The sequence below is a fragment of the Emydura macquarii genome, unplaced genomic scaffold (genome assembly GCF_026122565.2).
Source record: "Emydura macquarii macquarii isolate MOO-44397 ecotype Brisbane River unplaced genomic scaffold, CSIRO-AGI_Emac_v2 contig_527, whole genome shotgun sequence".
Lineage (NCBI taxonomy): Eukaryota > Metazoa > Chordata > Testudines > Chelidae > Emydura > Emydura macquarii.
In genome coordinates this window covers 1,221,166-1,239,496 of record NW_027130664.1, presented here as the reverse complement: position 1 = coordinate 1,239,496, position 18,331 = coordinate 1,221,166, and the positions used below count along the sequence as shown (strand labels likewise).

The following is an 18,331-nucleotide window of genomic DNA, read 5'->3' as shown; positions in this document are numbered from 1 at the left end:
AGTTCATCTACTCAGAGTCAGCATGTTCCTTTAGACGTCATGCCGGTAGGTTAGTGGCAGCAATTTCTCTTCCCTCAAGTGAAAAGTTTATTTTTTACATGCATTCCTCTAGTTTCACAATCTAGGAGTCCCCATGTGGATGCCAGAAATTCAGAAGCCACCTGGTTAGCAGAGAAGCCCAAGGGTGCTTCCTCTCAACCATATTTACTTGCCAACATCTGTAACATTTCCTTTTGGATCATGCTCAGTTACTATCATCCATTCCTTGGTTGCTCCTAAACCAATTCCTACAGAGCACTTTGTGGCTACCCTTGAAGATCACTAAGAAAATTCAAATAATGTCAGATAATGTAAGCTAGCTGCTTAACTCAGTGTTTCTTGCATGAAGTGCGTCATGCACGTGCCCCACAGAATGTGCAAACTTCCAATTCATTTCCAAGTAATAAATGCTTGCCTTGATCTGTAACACACGATATGGTTTGAGTCCTGATTAGGTCAGAGATTGCCCCTCCTCTCCTCAGGTTTAATTTTACAGCTGAGATGCTCTGATTCATCCATCTGGGAACTAGGTGTTTTCAGTTGAGGGCCCTCATATCTGAAATTCACTCCCAAAGCCTGTGTTTGACCTTCTGATTCTGCAAGCTTTACCTTCTCACAATGGCCAAAGCTTTTAAAGCCATGTGCTTAAAGTTTGATGATTAACTATAAGTGGCCTGATTTTTAGGAGTGATGAGAACCCAAAAAGCCAGTGGAAGCTAAAGGTGCTCAGCACCTCTGAAAACTATGCTGCTTTTACTCAGGCGCCTGAACAGGGCTTTAAAAACCAATGTAGGCACCTAGTTTTGCAAGTCTCAGCCATAGACTTCTGTGTGACTAGCTCAGTTGGGAGAGATTCTATGAGTTGGCCTTGTGTCAAGTTAGGTTTTATTTCATGTGATTTCACAGTCTGTGTACCTGAGCCTTGAGGTCATCAGGCATAATCTGTAAAATGCAAAGCATCTTGATTTAAATAGGGTCAGGCCACTTCTATCAGTTTCCCCATCATCTTCTCACCTTGGCTTGCTCCAAATCACTGGTTTACTTCTCTCTAGGGCAATGAGCATCATCTTTCCAATCTTGGAGCTCCAAGCCAGTAGTTTCTTCTCCATGTGGTGGACAGTAGTGAACAGAGGCTGTTTACACTTCTGATACTATTGTTTCCTAGCCCATATCCCCCACAATCCAGTCTTCTCTTCACCTCATTTCCTGGTCTGCACTAGTAGGTGTCAATTGGCCCAAGACGACAATAACAGTACCTGCTATCTTCCTACGCCAACATTTTTTAAGGTGCTTTTATTCTTCTCTGCATTCCTCATCTGTGTCTAGCTCTTTAATCACTGCTTTGAGGTCTCAGCAATTCAGCAAAGGTAAAAATGTTTTCCACAAACTGGGGTGGCTCATGTGCTCTGCATCAACCCCAATGCCCTCCTCTGCCTCCAGTTCAAGACTTCTGAAAATTCTCTATAACTAGAAAGTAAAAGGTACTGGTGAGATGTCACGGGACTATTCATTGAAATGCATTTTAGGATCCTTTCCTCTGGCTGCTTCTATTTCCACTTAGTCAAAGGCCTTTTCGTAGTCTACAAGACTAGTAACAATGGCTGGTTGCATGCAGCATGCTTTCCAGAGCCTGATTCATTATCTTCAGGTGATTCATGGCTGAGAAAGCTCTCCTGAATCCCACTTGCTCTGCTGGGAGATTAAAGTCCAGAAGTCCCTGCATTCTCTTCACTTGTGCTTTTTAAAAGATCCTTATATAGCTCAATGGGCTAGTGACAGGGGTCTATAGTTTCCCAGCCTTCCTGTTACCTTTCTTATTAGTTACCTGAGGAGAGAAACACACAGCTGACCAGAAAGGTAGGAAAGGATGGTATGTGTGTAATTGCTTTGAGTTATTGATTTAGATTTATTGGAAATCAATTCAAATTTCACACAATTTAAGATTTGTTGCAGTCACTTTTTCAAACCAGGAATATATCATAGCACATGTAAGCAATGACAAGCCAAGATGTACAGACTAACTTGGACACTGCGCACCAAACCAGTAAGCTGGGCTGATTGCATAGCTCCAAAATAAATGATAAAGGTGGCTAGGGCTTCACAACATTTGGGACAAGTGCCAGACAAGTCTATTAAACGTAGGCAGACAGGATGGAGGTTAAAACAGACATGAGGAAAATGGCAGCTGGGGGTGAAGGCTCACACTGTGTCAAACTTTACCCTTGGTTGAAGTCTTCCATCATCTACAGTAGGCGAGACATGGCAGGAGGTTATTTTAACCTAGAAGCATGTTAGGAGAAATTAGTGTTGACAGAAAGCACAGAATTGACTCTCCCCACAAACAGGATATTTGATGCCTTTTGAGATATTCAAACAAGAGGGGGAAATAAGGGATTTAATTAAAATGAAGGCCTAGTTGATTTTAAAATAGTCAATATTTTAATTTTTCACCCTCCTGAACTCTCATTGTGTGTGCGTTGTAATTTTTAAGAACTTCTTGTTTGGTGGCATTCCACAAGCAAAACCAGCTACCTGGCAACAAAATCCCATTATGCATATAAGAAAAGCAACAAACAATGCAATTTAAAAGCAACAGCCTAGAAACTAAACCTCATATCACCAATACACAGCAACATGGGCTCTACTGAGTTTTTGTGCTACTTCATTCTTGGTGTTCAGTCCAAGTTTTGACTCATAGGTCTGGAAGAAATTGTCTGGTCACCAAATTCAGTCCTCTGATATCACCGGCAACCCATCTCATAATCCCATTCATAAATAAATACTCCCAAGGCCTCTTGAAGCTATCGATTGTAAATTCGGGGGGCGGCTGAGCTGATGAACCTGGATAGGATATGTAGCATCACCCACCTACAAGACAGGAATCCCTCCCTCTATTTACATTTTATGTTTTTAGATGAAGTGGTTTAGTGTCAGAGCCCAGATACCTGGCACAACCAGAGTCATGGATATCTCAATAATAGCAGGCTCCCAACACCAAAGAAAGGACATCTTAAACTCAATCTAGCATTTTGTTAGACAATGTAAAAAACCACAGGGCTGACACAAAATGATCATGTTTGCCACCAGTGGTGGAATAGGCCATTTCTGATGATCTTTGTTCTCTTATGATCCTTTGTTTTCCTGTGCAATATTTGAGTGAATTGTTTGACCAAGCATTATAATGGCTGCATGCATCTTTCAGAGCAAGTGTTTTCATTCTTACAGTTGTCAGCAACTACCAACTGCTCTCTGAAGGAGAAGAGTAGGTGCTCCTCTTCCCTATAAACATGTACCTTGTTGCTAGATATGAGTGAGGTAACAGGCTTCTCAGATCTTGAGAGCCTATGCACTACATATAGTCAGAGGGATGTAGCTCTATTACTAAAGGCATATTTGAGTAACGCACAGCAAGAAACCCTGCATGTAAGGTTTCAAGAGGTCACAGCAATTCCATGATTCAGTGAATTAGCCCAACAAGGCTGACACAGTTTGGTAGAATCCTGCAGGTTACCCAGTAGGACCATCACACTTTAAGGAATTGGAAAGCTTTTTTTTTTTTTTTTTTTTTTTTTTTTTAAATGAAAGCAACCTGGATGAGAATGGTACATTTCATGAGGGCTCATCTGTTCCCCTGTTGCTTATTCCTCAACTGAGTTTTTCCTAGGTTATAAATCTTTCACTTCAGCAGTGCTGAATGAGAATGGTCAGAGAATGGTCTTCTCTTCCAGACCAGAAATCCTGAAGTAACTTCTCTCTTATTTTAAGAGGGGTTTTGCGGTAGTGGTTTTTTTTGTTTTTTGTTGTTTATTAACAGTCCATACTTGCAGTAAGATAATTGCACAGTTCAGAATTAACGCTAAAACATTTGGAGAGGCTTTCAACAGAGGTGGGTCACAGTTTTGATAGGGAAGGTGAGAAAAACATTTTTTAAACAGGAAGCCCAAACTCACATTCAACATAACTTCAAAACATTCTCTGAGCCAATCACAGCACAAGGAAACTGGTTATGCAATAACTGGGTGTTACCCCCAAAGCAGAATGGAGTAGAACAGGAAGCAAAAAGTTGCTCAGTAGTTCAAGGACATTTCCACTTCAGAGGAATGGGAAAAACTAAAAAAGAAATCGCAACTGGAATAGAACCACCCCAAGATGACTTTAGGTCAATTTATGTCTGGTGTTAGCCACCCTGAAGTTATGAAGTCTCCCAGTAAATAAAATGCAATTAAGGATTTATTGGCTTAAACATGCCCTTGGACTAGTTAATCTCCTCAGCAATTACACTGTAATGCTAAAGGTAGCTGCCCCACTAGATGTTTTTAATATCCAAGACAATTTAGATCTTAAATGAAAATATAATGGAATCTGGTTACTAGTCTGTGTTAGTGTATCTTACCTGCACAGTAATAGTTTTATAACTATTACCCAACTGAAAAATTAGTTTACATCTATGCTATTTCACAGATTCCAAGGCCAGAAGGAATCATTGTGATCATCTAGTCTGACCTCATACAGAACAGAGGCCAGGGAACTGCCCCCAAATTCCTAGAGCAGATCTTTTAAATAAAATATCCAATTTTGAATTAAAAATGGTCAGTAATTGAGAATCCACCACAACCTTTGCTAAATTGTTCCAATGGCTAATTATCTTCGCTGTTAAAAATGTGCCTCTCGTTTCCAGTCTGAATTTGTCAAGCTTCAATTTACAGCCATTGGATCGTGTTAATAAGCCTCTCTCTACCAGACTGAAGAACCTATTATTGAATATTTCTTCTCCATGTAGATACTTCGAACTATTCAAGTCAACCCTTAACCCTCCCTTTGTTAAACTAAATAGATGGAGCTCTTTGAGTGTATCACTGTAAAGCAGGTTTTCTAATCCTTTAATCATTCTTATGGCTCTTCACTGAAGCCTCCCCAATTTATCAGCATCCTTCCTGGATTATGGATGCCGGAACTGGACACAGGATTCCAGCAGTGGTAGCACCAGTGCCGAATACAGAGATAAAATAACCTCTCTGTTCCTACTCAAAATTCCCCTGTTTATGCATCCCAGGATCACATTAGCTCTTTTGTCCAAGCAGCATCACACTGGCAGCTCATGTTCAGATTGTCCACCATGGCTCTCAAATCTTTTTCAGAGTCACTGTTTCCCAAAATAGCCTCCCATCCTGTAACTTTGGCCAACATTCTTTGTTCTTAGAGGTATGCGTTTACACGGAGACAAATTAAAACCCATATTGTTTGCTTGAGCCCAGTTTACCAAGTGACCCAGATCACTCGATCAGTCATCTGTCCTTTGCATTATTTATCACTCCCCCAATTTGTGTGTCTTCTATAATTGATCTCCACGAGACCCCTCACCACAGAGAGAGGGGAGGTTCTGGTGTCCAGTGGTTACAGAAAACAGCTGAGTGCCAGGAACCAGAAGAGTCCAAGGTTGAAGTGTAGAATGAGTCATTAGGACCAGATCCTCTGAGGTGCCAAGTGCCCTCAATTACTACTGCAGCACTTCTCAACCTGTGGAGCTCTAGGCCAGGTCAGGAAAGTATGGGGAGCCTAGGTCAGTAAAAAACATCAAATCATATTAAAGGGGGAAAAAAACCAAGAAGAAGAGAGAGAGAAACTAGATAGAAAGCAAGGCATCACAGCATCATCTGCCAGGACATGGTGTGACGGGAGCCTGTCCACCAACCGATCACAAGGTGGGGGCTCCAACACCCCAACAGGAAGGTCAGGAACCACCATTTGATACTCAGCACTTTGCAGGACCAGTCCCTCAGTGATGTCTAGTGAGTGCCTGGACCTCCCATCGTTACTTTAACCCAATTTTCCAGAGTCCAAACCCTCAATGAAACATTCAGCCTTAAAAACACACACACCCACCCATACTGAAGTACTTTAAGACTAAGTTAGATGGGCAGAAATTCCGAATCTGACATTTTGTTAAAGCATTCCTAAAAGAATATCTCAGTATCTCTTATTTCAAGAGCAAGGTACTGTAATGGATACACACCCTCTCATGTGCTCTTGCTGTATGTGTTAAAGGGCTACTAAATATACAGTGTCACACTAAACTAAGCAGAATTCTAGAAACAATGCCCCTGAATTCAAAGCAGATACACTCCAGTGACTGACTGTATCTGTGCTTATTTCAGTGCCACATTCTTCCATACTTCTGCTAGTTTGTTGAAAACTGCTGTGAAGACTGAAACAATAAGCGATTGAAATGCCAATTCACAATCCCATTGCACTAGTAGGTATTTAAAACTGTCAAGTCTCCAAGATTAAATTAGAATCAGGGACTTTAACAAGCAGCAAGTTAAGAATGATTCATTGGGTGGGGGGAGCGGGGAAGAGATTGCATTAGATTTGGATTTATTCAACAACAAGGGACTATTACTAAGCAACCATTTTGAAACTCCCTGAAAGTCTTCATCTGTCTGATTGATTTCCTTTCACTCAAGATTTCCTTTTACAAACAAAATCTGAAGATTACTCTCTCGGACTCCTTACAAATGTATGCAAGAAACTCTCACATGCATAGCTACACCTCACATTAAATCAGAACCCTAACAAATCTGTTTAGCCAACATACACAATGTCTTTTCAAATGCAGGAGTAATCATCTTCACCTGCACATATATCCAGCTACACCAATACATTAGAGTCACAGGATGTCTCAGTGAATGTTACCAGACACTGTTTAAAAAGAAAAGTCAACAAAGTGGAGAGTAAGTCAGCTATTCTGATCTAAACAAAAGCCTAAGGAGGTACAACCCCACCACCTGAAAGCCATGCAGAGCACTTTCATTTAGCCGTATAACAGAAACAACTGGAATTTGGTTCAAACATATCACATTGTTACTCCTTACAAAATGTCACTTAAGATTTCCCAATGGCTTAAACACCAAATTACTGTAGTGTTAAGGCTAAGAGGTGTTAACTATTTCACATAGCTTTTTAATCCATTAAGTAACAGAAAAGAAAACTGCCAGAATTTACAATGGGAAGTGTAATATTCCAAAGATTTTGCAAACATCCAATTAAACAGTTTTTTAAATTTTACGGACCTTTTCTGCTTCTGGATACATTCACCCAGCTTCCATTGACTTTAAATGGGAAAGCAAAAAGACAAGATTTCCAAATAAGAACACAAGCAATGCCTGTTTTAAATGGCAAAATGAAAGAAAACCTGAACCCTCCAAAACATCACGCTCACCAAAATGTGTGCGCCTTTCAGGTACAGTACTCACACACACAGTCATCCCATCCTCCAAACTGACAGTTTGAGTTTCTGAAAGGGAGAATTAAATCTAAGTTAATTTTATTCTACTCAAACAGTAAATCTGCTGCAGAAAGAAGGGAAAAAATGAAGACCCGCTGCAGTGAAACAAGTTTTATAATTCATTAAAGTGAATTATCTTTCTTCTCAGACAAAACAGTATTAGGCAGTCAAGTGAAGGAAAAAAAGACAAGAAAACTTAAAACCAAGGGCTAGTCAGAGTAAAGATCTTGTCTCCTGAAGAATTTCAAGTTACCACCTCACTTAATGTCCCCCGCACTCCTTGAATGACGCATTCAATACCCCCAGCCTACTGCATTGTAAAATCTCACGCTTACTCCACACACAGCAAATGCCCATTCAAAGATGTCAATGAGAAAAAGTTCTCACGGACACTGAGAAAAATAAAGCACAGTTGTAGTATCTGTCCCACTACACTGGCACATACATCTCCACGTTAAATAGTTTTTTGGGGGCAAAAAGTTTAGATTTTAGGCAAGAACATGCCCTCTTGCCTTGCAGCAGTGCCACTGTAACTTGAACAGACACATTTGGGTTCGTCTTCACAGGCTAGCATATCCATCTGAACAGATTTCACGGCTCACAAACATTCTTCCACCTCCCAGTCCAAAGGACTTGAGAGACTGAAGCTGAAATTAGAAGGTCTGCTTGTTGTTTAATCCTGTTCTCTCTCTCTCTCTCTCTCTCTTCGGAAGGTCACATATATCCTTCCCTTCTTCATTCACTAATGCTGAAGAGCTCCAAAAGGCTAACAGTTGGATAGCGGAAACCATCACCTCAAAGAGACAGCATGGAGAGAAGGCTTTTCTATTCCCTTTCACTGTCAACTTGTAGTCCATCCTCTTTGGGATATGTTTGGAAATAAAGATGCTACAATAAATTTTCACAGTGACCACATTTATCTAGATGTTGCCATGGGATCACTTATGATGCTGTAACAGCTAGATCATCTCATGAAACCTAAGGCCTCATATGCTTCAGTCAGATCCCCGCATCCACATGGAGAGCCAGGGAGTTCAACAGGCTTCCATGTGAGTGCAGGTCAGCATAGATCAGAATGCACTGTCAGAGCCTAAAACATCTACTCGTTGGATTTAAGGATTAAAGGAGAGGGCACCATTCGTTTTAAAGTTTAAAATAGTTTCAGATATTCCACCTACCCCCAAGTCACAATTGTGTGCTTTTCATAGCTGTTCAAAACAAAAGCGTCTCTCTCCTCTGTTGTGGCTGTGCTTAAAACCCAGACAAGCAGCAGGAAACTGACTGCACCAGGGGAAACAGTGAAACCAACCATATACAAACTGAAAAAAAGAATTCCAGTCCTCTCCAATCTCTTTCAGATGCAATAATTTTGGCTCCTCCTTTTAACAAGTGTAGAGAGACTTTTCAGACAGATGTAGGACTTTTAGACTGGCTCTGGCTCTTAAAAATCCCACACTCAGTTATTTCATAATATTCGCTTTTATTTCTGGCTTTGCAATACCTCAATATCAGAATAAAAACAGCACGGATTAACTTGGACTGAGTGCACTATTTCATGCTTTATCTGCACAAACTAAAAATGTAGGCGCTTTAGTCTAATTATGAAAATATTTAATATATGACATGACAGAACAATTGGAGCCCTGAGAGATGAGAAGGAGAAGGAAGAATAATAGGTAGTTCTCATTTTCCTGAATGGCAGACAGGCCTCTGGTTGGGCACATTCTGCAGGAAAGAATGAGGCCTTTCCATTCTCTTGATAAGGCATAAGGAGACTGAAGTTTGGTGCCACAGTATGATGGCCACAGGTATTTCTCATTCACCTAAAACAGACAGGCGGATGAGACCTGATCTAGCATACTGACAGGAAGCTGTCTCCAGGGCCTACGTCTGTGAAGCATGGCTCGGCCAAGGCTCCTGCTATCAGTTTTGAAGGCATTCACACCTGAAAGGGTGGGATTTGCCATTGTGCGCTGGCCTGCATTTGGCTCTGTATTTTGGAATTACATACATTCCACTGAGGTTTGCTATGGAAACTCAACACAGCCATTCACACAGTTCATTCGGCGATTCAAATGTTAGCTCCAGTCTGTTGCCTTGGTACCATAATGATGGGGATCTTTAACTGCACAGAGTTCAAAAATCTAAACCCAGAAGAAATAAATTTGGGGCCAGAGAATTTAACAAACTTCCTCTCTTCAGTAGTGGGAAGGGGAGCATGCGCATTCACACACACAGCATAGAGCTTCACTGGTTTCAGGTGGTTTTGGTCCATCACAAGTTAGTAAGTTTCCCCAGGACCCTTAATATTATTTCTACATACAGTCTCCTTTCTATCACCATTGGACTATCAATTACATTCTTACAGGATGCATGCACTACAGATGTAATTTGCTTGAAACCCTGAAAATCTGTTTATAAAGATGTTCAGAACAGGACATGTCCACAATGGCTCTCAGCTGTTTTAACTTATCTACTGGACAAGTTATTGACATGTAGCTCAGACAATAAGCCTGCTGCTCAGAGAAAGCATGCACCAGCACCATCTTATGCCACCTAAAGTACAATACATTTGCATATTGAACAGCAATCACATTTCCTGTGTAAAATTTTCATTGCCTTTAAAAAAAAAAAAAAAAAAAAAAAAAAAAGTAAAAGGATTGCTGTGATGAAAACCAACAAAAGCAAGCAAAGGTAGAGTTAAGGATGAAATCTACCACATCTCCTCCCATATCTCTGCACGCAACAGGGCATCTTCCATGCCTTCCTTAGCGCTCCCTGTCGTGCTGAGGTACTGGCGGAGACACAGCTCATTTCATCCCTAACCAAGAATTCTTTTGGCTTTCGTTTTCTGTTGCAGCCTTAATGGTCTTTTAATGTATTTTTTTTCCCCCTTGTGACTCTTTCAGTCACCCTGCAGGGTACTTCAACTTCGAGGAACAAGACAGATCTCATTGACTCTGCCGGTGGATTCTGTAAGTGAGGACTATCATTAGAATCGGACTGGGATTGCTTTCTTATGTCATTTAAAATAGGGTTTATCCCCAAAACTGTGCCAACTCCCAAAAATGAGGTAAGTACAGAGGAGCCAACATCATACATGAACTACTAAACCACCTAACTGCCCATACCAGCTTACACTGGAAATGTGAAATACTTCAATGAAAACTAAAGGAAAATGGATGCGGCTGCCCAGAGAGTCTAGACCTGTCCTTACAACTGATAGACAAGGGTCGCGTTGACTCTCAACTTGCTAAGGCTGGTTTGGAAAAAGGCCCCTAAGGTTCTTCATAGATTCCTTTGCACTTCAAAACAATTCTTCATTCTAATTTTAGACAGAAGCTTTGTAAGCTATTCTTTTAGCACCCTCCCATTTATATGGAGCTTGAATTTCCAAATGCTGATGTTTACTCAAATTCAGAAAGATTTCAGCCACATTCTAGATACTACTTTGTGAACAGCCAGTTTTAACTGACTAGATGCTAAGATTTTCAGTGTTGTAGTCTTGTTGCTCCCAGTATATGAGAGAGACAAGCTGGGTGAGGTAGTATCTTTTATTGAACCACCTTCTGTTGGTGGAGGAGACAAGCTTTCATGCTTCACAGAGCTCTTCAGACCCTAAGGTCTGGGAGCAGCTGTATTACATGAAACGGACAATGGAAGGATGGAAGCAGGAGAGATGAGCGCTCTTCTGAAGGTGGCACGTGTAAAGGAGAACGATTTTAAGGCAAATTAAGCTGAAATGGAAATAGGCTGTGAAGTCAAGGTACAGGATTGGCTGCCATCAAAGAGATGATGATGGTGGGGACACCGTAGAAGACAAACAGATGACAGGATACCCAAGAAAATAATGCAAACTCAACCAAGGTCAATCAGACCTAGAGGCCGACCACCTAGATGTCAGGAAATTGTACTCAGGGACATGATTAGGCTGAGCTTAGCAGAATACAAACCATGGACAGGATTGAATGGCAATGTTGTACTACTCCCCATGTCTGTAAAAATGCTTTGAGATGAGAAGGAGAAGAATGTCTTAAGACATCTTGATGGAAGGTGGTATAGGACCAAGAACGCCTTCAAAGAGTTATTTACTTACTACATGGGAAAGACATCAGGACCGTGGCAAAGATTCTTACTGAACCTTCCAGCATAACTGTAAGCAGCCCTCCTGCCTCCTCTTCTCAATGACCTCACATGTATCTCCATCAGAGTAAAGATCCCAATCTTACAAACATTTAAACACATGCATAATTTTACTAATGTACATTGTCTCATTGAAGTTAATGGAATTGCTTATGTGAGTAAAGTCGTACACAGGATTGGAGCTTAGATATGCATGTCATGACAATGTCGATGCAATCTGTATCCCCTGCTTCATTAACAGAGGCAAGTATTTGTCAAAGTCAAATCTGCTGTACTTAGAATACAGTAGTGTCTGGAGCTCACATTTTGAAGAAGTGTGTTAAAATGCACTTCCCAGCTCATGTGTCCCCTACACAAGTAACACCTTTGGTATGTTCTATTAAGTATGGAATGCTGGGGTGGGGGGAGGGAGTTAGTATTGCCCTGGGCTATTTTTAAAATAGCTAGAAAGCACCAGAACTACCACCAAGTACATAGCTCTGTTTTAGGTTAACTAAACATTATGTTCATTAATCTCCACAGCATAAGAAAAAGAAACATTCCATGTCCCTAAAGATTTTCTACCTTCTGTGCAAAAGATGGAATGGAGGCTGGAAGATTTGCTGTCTCAGTGGGCCACCAGCATCTCTCCGGAAATGAAGTTTTTGTTTCTCCTGGCCCAGACTCACTGACAGAGTTGAAACCTTACTCTTCTGCTTCCAGTGTGTCAAAAGCAAGAAGGTGGGGCAGGAGTTCAATTACACCAGACACTCAGGGAGAGCAAGAAGAGAGGAGCCCAGGCCAGCAGCAGTAAAACAGCTTTCCTATAGAGACATCACTGCTCCGGAAATAGTGTTGTCACTGTAAAAATATGGCAGTCCACCCCAACAGCACTGTGCAAGCTTAGATGACTGGAGGACACTAGTAATGCATGTTGTCTAATTCCACAGCAATACCTTGGCAAGCTCCAAAAACCAGACTCAAATCATATGGATTTAAGAACTCTGAAATATTTCAGACGCCACACATTGTACAAGTGCTTTAAGATGCCATTTTCAAAATAATGATGTTCCTTAATTTTTTTTTTAAAAAACACCACTCAGATAAGCATGGCAACTCCACTTCTTCAAGTGAGTACACACTGTGCCAAGCCTGCCGGCTCTTGCACAATATTCCAGCCTTTTTCCACTGAAAAGTGTGTCACTGTTGCTGAGACCAGCACAGCTCCATGCATTTTCACTACTTGTTCCTTGCAGAGCTCCTTTCAGCAGGTTCACACAACGGTTCAAATGCCACTGGTCACCTGGAACCATCCCCCTCCAGTTAAACTGCAGTGGTATTAACAATAGTGAGACTTTCTCAAAACAGAGTCTAGTATAGAAATACCCATACAGAACTACCCCATCATTCCAGTGTTACAGAAACTGACTCTCAGGCTCTCTTACTGCCTCATCTCACACTTCAGCAATAAAAGGTTTAGTGTGTGCTAGCAAGGAGAGAATTCATCACAGGGGTTTGTTTTTTTAATTGCCAAATTATCCCGAACTACTATACTGATGTGTAAAAACTGATTGAGAGTAACAATTTACAGTTACACACATAATAGTGAATGCAAGAAATACAGGAAACAATATAACATCTTATTTTCCAAGAGCCATTGTTTGGTATATCACACCAAGCAGATGTAAACTAAGAACATTTGTAGAATGGCAAGACATCATACTGCATGTTTCAAAAGGCTACACTGTGCAGATACATTATGCAATATATATGCAACGGAAATTATTCAGAATGAAATGCCAGCACTCTTACCTTGGGCTCCTCTGAACTAACCTGAGATAGAGGCGCAAACATACAAGAGCATGATTGTTCCTTATGTTGTTTTTGATGTAACCAGAAATCTGTGCCTTCTACAGGGGGATTGCTGGAAGTGATGAGAGACTTATAATATTAAAGGAAGCCAATGGAACCTTGAGCTACACACACACTTCAAGTGAACACACAGATGTACCAGCAAGGTTTCGACCCAAGAAAACATACTGTAGCTATGTGCAAAAGTAGAAGTTTCTTATGCATTTTTCTGTGGATTAATGCTCTAAAACTGCAACTACATGTGGCATTGTCTGATAGGTTGAATTTCTGTGAGCAAGAGATGGATAGCTTTACACTGGGATTAGATTTATAGCCAGTTTTTTTTCCTTCAACAGAAAATATTTTGCTGTTGTTCTTCAATATGAACATGACGCAGAGCTTCAAGTTCAATACTTATTATATAAGAGCAGCTTTAAACGGCACCTAGCAACTCCTAAAGTAGAACAGTACTTTTTGAAACAGCTGCCTGTGTGCGTGTTAATATATTAAAGTCATCCTCTGCCAGGCTGTTGGAAGCATGAACTTTTAAAAACAAAACCAAAAAGAAATTGTGACGGCAGTTACCATTTAAACACTGCTCTTCATCCAGCCACAGCGAGTCCATGACTTAGGCTGACCCAAGACCCATCTTACTTCGGGTTCTTCCCAGCCTGGGAGCAGAGGGGCTGCTTGCTAGACAAAGGTTTACATTTCTCACAAACTGGGCTTCTAAAAAGAAACAGCTTCAAAGGTTTAGAGAAGGCTTAGCCTAACCCGCCACCCTGTAAATTTGTCCATCTCATCCAGTAAGCAACCAAGAGGAAAAACAAAAGGAACTGTAAATAATGAGAAGGGTAAGGTTTTGGGTTGTTGATTTTTAAACTTCAAGTTTTTTTTAATTGTAAAGCAAATTACCTAAATCGAGAGAATGCTTCAAGAAAACACACTTCCTGAACCCTGAGCATTTTCTAAATAGCTCATCCCAAGCACCGTCTCCCCTCCAGCAGAAAACATTGGCATAAATACAAAAAGGCAAAGACACTTCCAAGAGCTCCTAAGTTTAATTCATTCCATTAATCATATTTCCTCCTCTCGCTCCTAACAGTGTTTAAGTGGAGACATGAAGAGCCACAGCTCTTTTGTCTGAGCAATCTAGAGCCGAACAAAATACCAGTTGCTCCAAGTCAAATATCAGAATTCACAGATACCATTTAGACAGCTAAACAGGAAGTCAGACTATACTAGGTAAAAGCAAACCACAGTATCATAAAGATGGATGCTCCCTGTCAGCAGCTTGTCACATTCAGTTTCTTACAACCACGTGACCAGGAAAGCAGAGGTTCCACCTGGTTTTGAAGACCTTAGCTAGCCAGAAACCAGATCATCAGTCCAAAGAGACCTTTTGAACTCCTAGGGCCTCCATTCTCTGTTACCTGATGATTAGCACCTCTCACCAGCCAGGAGCCAAGGAATGCAAACAATCCCAAACATGTGCCTGAATCAAAGCTCACAGACACACAAAGGTTCCCTTTACACAGCTGTCCATGACAGGACCTGAACTGTGCTAGGTCAATGTGCTACAACCATATTTACACGCATTGCAGCTATGGTTTTGACCCGAGGACGGATAGGACCCAAACATCGTTGTTCCTATGGTACAAGCAGCGCCCTTTGCCACCAGGTTAAAAGAAGCTCAAGACCAACATCTACAGGAAGATGCTTGAACTGAAATACTCTTGACCACTAATGCCAAGGACTCCAGGAGCACATTGCCCCTTTAAAATAAAACCTAATATTCACATGAACAGAACACGGGAGGAAAAACTGATTTGGATAAACAGGTTTTCAAAGAGAAGGGATCCTATCCAACACACCTAGACAGATAGAGAGCTCCATCCGCCCTTTGCTCCCTGCACAGTTAGAGGAAAGAATAGACTCATTTGCCTGCAATCAGCCATGTATCATGTATGATCCTTAAAAATCATTGCCTTTTCTAACTGTTTGTTTGTTGCAGCCACCCTCCAGAACTGCTGCAAAATAAGAGTCAAAACCTCCCACATCATCTTCAACAAGGGCACAGTCCCTCCCACACCCACCCCCAGGCTGTCAATATCCAAGTGAGGCTCTAAAAATTCTAAGGGGTATGCTAAGCAAGTAGAATGCAAAACTGCAGATCACTCAGCCAGCATGTGTAGGATGCCTCTCCCTTCCCCATTTTCTTCTAAATTCCCCCTCCCCAAAACATTACCACCTCCACTGCCCAAAGCCAAAACTTTTTGTTTTAGACAGGGTGCATAGGAAGGGCCATTGTGGGGTTTAAACTGCTTGCAAATAAAATGTCCTCGCCTAGGAGATCAAGCTAGAGGAGAGGAGCTGTACCAGCACGGCAAATTTCCAATGCTGAGGATGAGCATGTGTCTGCATTTCCTGGGAAGGGGAGTCTTTCAGGGCTTTCTAAAATCCAGCCTACCCGAGAAAGACCTCTGAATGAAGCCAACAAGAGCTCAATGCACCCTCCTCAGATAAGAGCCATGGACATTACTTGTACCACCCACATGGGAGGCAGCAATGCCCAGGTAGAGGAGGAGAAAAGGCAATTACTGGGCTTTCTGTCCAATGCACCACATGAAAGCATGTGTGTGGAGGTGTTCTTGGCAAATACCTTCTCCCCTCCCACTTTCCATGTGGAGAAACAGCACTGGGAGGGAGGGAGAGGATGGTGAAACTGTCAGGAAGGCAGAAGAACCTAGATTTCCAAGGAGGGGGTGGAATTCAAGACACACACACACACACACACACACAGAGGAGTAGAGGGAGGCCAAAAGGAAATGCAACGGGAGGAAGCGAAAAATGATGACTGTTCTCCAAGACCCACTGCATGGGACAGGAGGAGGCGAAGGAGAGACTGAGAAGCACGTTCCCAGGAAGGGGAAGCACGGGCAGCCCCCCCCCCCCATGTCACACGGCCTCACTGCGAGCCGAGCCGAGCCGAGCCGAGCCATGACAACTGGCGGTCCCGGGAGAGGGGGACTGCCGGGCTCACACACGCGGCCCGCCGGGGAGGCTCCATGGCAACAGTGCAGAGCGGGGGCCCGGCACCCCCCCGCCTCGGAAGGCGATGCTGGGGGGGCCCTGCCCCGGGGTGTGCGGGGAGAGGTGGGGGCGGGGCAGATGCTCCCACTCCGGTCCTCAGCGGGGGGGCAGCCCCGTCACTCTCCTGCCCCGGGGAGCCGGGCCCCCTTCGCCCCCCCCCCCCATCACCGCGAGCCAGGCACAACCCCCGCCGCGCCGCGCCGCGCCCCGCCGGAAGGGACTCGGGAGCCCCTCCCTTCCCCCCACGCCAGACAGACCCACTGCCACTGCCCCCCGCCGAGCCCCCGCACTCGGGGGAGCCGCCCCCCCCCGTCTCTTCCCGAAGCCACCGTCTGCCCCTCCCCCCAGGGATGGCCTGGCCCGGCCCGGCCCGGCCCGGTCAGTCCAGCCCCGCCCCGCCCCGCCGGACTAGGCCGCCCGCCCCTCCCCCTTTCCGTCCACCCGACCCGACCCGGCCCGGCCCGGCCCGGCCCGGCCCCGCTCACCTCGGCCGGCAGGGGCGGCCCCGCTCGCTCCCTCAGGCCGGGCCGGGCGGGCGGAGCAGACGCTGCACCGCAGACACCAGCGGCAGCCGGCACCACCACAAACAATGATGCTGATTGGGCAGCGGCCCCGCCGCACAGGCTCCGCCCGCCGACCTGAGCAACGACGCCCATTGGTCGAGCCGACGGACCGACGGACGCGTCGGCCAATCGAAAGCGGGGGCTACACCCCGGCGCCCGCCCGGTAGCTCCCACTGGCTGACGGGACCGTTGATTGGCGTGAGCCACGACCATTGGGAGGTGGCAAGGCGCCCCGTGGGGCGCCTTTAATGGGTCCCTTAGCCTAGACATCCGGGTACCCTGTGGCCCTATTATATGTCGGCGGGCAAAAAGCAAAGGGGCCCACTCGGGCGTTTGAGGCCATGGCGGCCACCGTACCCCGGGTACCCCTAATTGTCTCCCTCCCCCAGAGCATCTGTGGGGGACCCAGCTAAAGACTCATCACCAGAGAGGTGCTGGGTCCCCTGGCAACGCGCCAGCCAGCGCTGGGCCTACGCTGGGCATATTGCTGGGGTGTCCTCAGGCCACAGCCGCCCAAGCCTGGGGACCCCAGGACAAGCGGGGGGCAAGCCTAAGCTGGGGGAGGGGCACGGGGTCAGGCTGGGCTGGGTGGTGGGGGAGGGGCATTGGTGGGGTCCGGTTGGCCAAGTGATTTGGGGGGGGGGGTTACTTCTCAGGGCTGCCCCCTCACATAGCTCTGGGGCCAAGGGGAGAAGTGGGGGATGTAGAGGGATGTGGGGCCATGTGGCAGGTGGAGGGGATGCCCCCACCTGTGGAGAGGGCCATATGGCGGTGTTTGAAAGAGGGTGTGCACAGGGCCACGGAGCCGGCACAGAGGCAGCGTGTTTTGCTGTGGCTGCAGGCGGTAACGTTTCGGATCCCCGGAGCCTTCCAGCAGAGCGTGACTTATCGCCTGTAACGTTTATTATTTGCACTGCGGTGCGTCTAGGGGCCTAGCCGGTCAGACGCTGTGCACACAGTCCTTGCCACACAGCACTTGTGCTCAGAATACAAGAGATGACACAACTGGTGGCTACACTGCACAGTAAACCTGTGGAACTCGCTGCCAGGCATGTTGTGAAGGCCAAAATCATAGTAGGGTTAAAAAAAAGAACTAGATACATTCCTGGAGGACGGGTCCATCAATGGCTATTAGCCACGATGGTCAGGGACGCAGCCCCAGGCTGAGTGTCCCTAAAACTCCAATTGCCAGAAGCTGGGACTGGATGACAGAGGATGGATCACGTGATGGTTGCCTGTTCTGTTCATTCCCTCTGAAGCACTGGCCGCTGCCGGCAGACAGGAGACTGGGCTGGATGGACCATCGGTCTGACCCACTCCAGCTGTTCTGATGTTCTTACAACACATAGCTGTTGAAGCACCAGGTAACAGTGAGAAC

The 18,331-nt window shown here is 44.5% G+C and overlaps 1 protein-coding gene across 1 annotated transcript in view; it reads right to left on the bottom strand.

Annotated features, from left to right (window-relative positions):
• GATAD2B (GATA zinc finger domain containing 2B) overlaps nucleotides 1–16,982 on the bottom strand; it is a 64,240-nt gene extending 47,258 nt beyond the window's left edge. Inside the window, exon 1 of the mRNA XM_067539292.1 lies at nucleotides 16,876–16,982. The gene's annotated coding sequence lies outside the window, so the exon portion shown is untranslated. The remainder of the gene's footprint in view (nucleotides 1–16,875) is intronic.
• Nucleotides 16,983–18,331: the final 1,349 nt, after the last annotated feature.